The following is a 3,971-nucleotide window of genomic DNA, read 5'->3' as shown; positions in this document are numbered from 1 at the left end:
TTTATAAGTGGTCAAGCAACCTGCCCACCCCCTCCTTCCCTCTTCCAAAAAAGCAGATCCTAAAAAACCCAGAATCACATCCAGATTATCAAATAAACAAAAAAAAGACTGACAAATATCATTATTTGGATCAATGATTTGATCAGCAAAAAAACTGTTTACACATTCTTTAGCACCAAAGGTAGTAAGAGGAGGTTGAGCATTAACTCTACACTAGGAGTTCTACATATGTGATTTTATTCTTTACAACAAACAAATGAATGTGGTGTCATTACCCTGAGTTTACATATGAGGAATGAGGTCAAGGGAAGTGAATCAAACTGTCCAAAAATCATAAAGTCAGTAATTAGACAACATTAAACTCACAGCTGTTTCTTTCCAAGTCCTGAGTCTGGACCAATTATGCTCTTTCAACTGCCTCTTAAATCAGACGCTCCTCTGTTCTAAAGGGACCAGAACATTGTTGAGTATTCAAGCAACATAGGATGGGATATAAAGAGACAGTTTAAATTATCACAAGATAAAAGCTAGAGAATGGGTAAGGATATCAGGAAGAAAAATGAACTTAAATGTATCATGTATTCATTCCCTCGTCATATGCCAGATACCATTGCTGGAGACACAGCAGCCAGATACCATTGTGGAGACACAAACAAAGCCTCATCCAAATGGAGCTTCCATACTTTCTGGGGAGACAGACAATGAGCAAATAAGTGAAATAACCAATATTTTTTCAGGTAATGAGAAATGCTATAAAATATTAAACAACAGTAGAGAGTGACAAGATTGCTATTTTAACTACTGTAGTCAAAGAACAACATTCTGAATGAGATGAGAAAGGAAAGCCTGCAGGTAACTAGGGGGAAGAGAAAGGAATTCTAAATGAGAGGAGGGAATAAGCCATGCATATATCTGGGGGAAGCACACTGCCAGCAGAGGGAACAAAAGCCCTAAGTGGAGAGCTGGTGGGCCAGAAGGGTGGCCAGTATAACTAAAACAGAATGAATGAGGTGGGGACAGAAGAAAAATGGTATAAAATGAATAAAGAGTGATAGGCAATGGCCAAACCATGGCAGACCTTGCAGGACATGGAAAGAACTTGAGATTTCATTCCCAGTAGGACAAAAAGTCTTCCTTTAGAAGATGAGTGATAGGATTCATTTTATATTTTTGATGACTCCCTCTGAATACAGAAGGTGGACTAGTGACCACCATCAAGTTAAGAGTGAACACAGATCTTTTGGGAAAATGAAGCCAGTCCAATGTAAGAAGATAACAGTTGAACAACTGTGATTTATTTTGGAACATATGTGTTATGTATCTTAAAAGCATATAGCTACAGGACCTGCTAATGGACTGAGTGTAAAACGGATGAGAAGAGAAAGTTCAAGGCTAATCCCTAGGTATTTGCACCTGGGCAACTGGGTAAATGGTAATGCCATTCACTGAGGTGAGGAAGACAGGAGAGGAGCAAGATGGGGAGGGGTGTGGGGCAGGGGGGGACAGGAATCAGTATTTAGCATTTCAGGCACACTAAGTTTGAGATGACTTCAGACACCCAAGGAGAGATATACAGCAGACAATGAACACAAAATCTGAAACTCAGGAGCTACTGGGGCTAGAAATAAAAATATGGACACCTAAAAAAAAATATATATATATATATATATGGACACCTTCAGCATATAGATGGCATTTAAAGCCATGGACTTGGATGAAATCATCTAAAGAATGACTGTAGTTAGAATAAAGAGTGGTCCAGGGGCGCCTGGTGGCTCAGTCGTTAAGCATCTGCCTTCGGCTCAGGCCATGATCCCAGGTCCTGGGATCCAGCCCTGCATCAGGCTCCCTGCTCAGTGGGAGGCCTGCTGCTCCCTCTCCCACTCCCTCTGCTTGTGTTTCCTCTCTCACTGTGTCTGTCAAATAAATACATAAAATCTTTTAAAAAAAAAGAGTAAAGAGTGGTCCAATAACTGAGACTTGGAGTTCTCCAATACTCAGAGGCCAACAAAGGATGGGTATCTAGGAAAAGTGATGGGAAAGGACAGAAAGCAACGTGCTAAACTCATAAGATGTCAGGTTGCAAGATGGTTTCACCCACCAATTTTTACAACATACATAAAACAGGAATGCATATAAACTAATGAGTCTCCTCCCTACTAACCACAGAAGTAGACAATATGAGGTTAAAATATTGTATGCACATACACACATACACACACGCGCACACACACACACCTCCTGACAATAAAGACAGAGAAGGGTTTCTCAATTCTCTCAACTCTGACAAAAGTTGAGTTATGTACCAACTCAAAAAAGGAGATCAAATCAATGCCTTTGCCCAACTTGTAGCTGGAGCTCAGCTTCAGTGAAGTTTTCATTTGTGATTACACCCATAGCATATTTGTACAGCAGCACACATATGCATTTTTGAATAGATATGTTTTAAATAATGTAATAACATTTCCCAAATGGCCTACACTGTTTTGACTAGCAGTTTCTCCAGCTCTGAAATTAACTTCAAATTCTTTAATTTCATATTTGAAAACATACACCAGCTGAATGTTCTTCCCACATGCAATGATCTTTTTAATAATGCAGTCTGCTGTTTTCTGAAACAAAGATTAAAGAGTACAGTCAGAAACTTCCTAAATATCTTTGATGAGATTAGTTTAATTTCTTCCCTGAAAGCAAAGATAAACAGACATTAATTCTCATTTTCTCTGTCCTTATGCATCTCAAGCTTCTGTGTTCTTTTATCAATATCAGGGATAGATCTAGTCCTTTATCTAACATCCCAAACGTGTGCCAGTCTCTCTTCTCAGAGTGTAGAACATTCAAGTATAGCATGTTTTTCAGAATGGAAAAATGTATGAAAGTCTTTTATTTCTCCATTGTCTGTAGGGAAACTAAAAGTCTAAGAGATACTATTTTAGATATTCTTCATGCCTAAGCATAAAAATGCTAAAAGAAATTATTGATAATAGGGTTAATTCCCCAAGAACACCAGATATAATTCAAAAGGTGATCCACAGAGTGAAGAGGGAGAAGGGTACACAGTCAACTTGCCAAAGGGCCTAAAGCACCACTGACATCAATGAAGGGACAGAGGTTACAGCCACAGTTTTCTCTCAGCTGCAAAACTTAACAAATTTATGTTCCACATCATAATTCACATCATCGATATTCCTAATTTAAAAGTTACTCTACCTCAATAATATCTCCTATGAGACAAGCTAGCATTAATAATCCTATCTCAATAACTTAAAAAAAGATATGGTTTAGCAATCTCCAGAGAATTATGCCTGGACTCAATCAAAAAGTTCAAAATATTAACCTACTCCCCTCTCATTCCATGAATGATGCAGAGTCAACAATAAATATAGCATTCATTTTTCACATTTAGTGCTTTTCTTTCTTTGTGTTTTGTTTCATGACCTGGAAATTTCCCCTAAATTTCCAGGTATCTTATTTGAAATATCATATGGTTATAGGATCCTGATAATTCGGGGAAGTCCTAGTATCTGAGTGGCAGGAGCAGTTTCAAGTGGGCTCTGGAGTTAGATCTGAAGTCTTGACTTTAGCTCCACCATTCAAAAGCATCTGGCTTCCATCAAGTCATATAACCTCTATAAAAAAAACAGGTAGCAGCAGCTTCTTGTTGATTTCATAAGAACAGAATGAGACAGTGGGTACATCTGAATATTTATTTAGATCTAGCCTTGTTTCATTAATGATTTAAGACATTTTGCTGCTGTACAAAATACAGGTAACGTATATTTGTTGGATGCCACCAATTTGGTCTTCTTTTAATAAATCCTGCAGTCAAAGCATTTCAGCAACCTCTACAATGTATTTGTGCTTCCACTCATAGCTAACAAACCTATAATCCCTAATCCTAAACACTTCTAGCATAAAACTCTGAGAACTCCACAAATATTTCACACAGTCAACCTACATACATTCTTTTG

Source organism: Zalophus californianus, chromosome 3, assembly GCF_009762305.2.
Source record: "Zalophus californianus isolate mZalCal1 chromosome 3, mZalCal1.pri.v2, whole genome shotgun sequence".
Lineage (NCBI taxonomy): Eukaryota > Metazoa > Chordata > Mammalia > Carnivora > Otariidae > Zalophus > Zalophus californianus.
Note: the sequence above shows the minus strand (reverse complement) of the source record.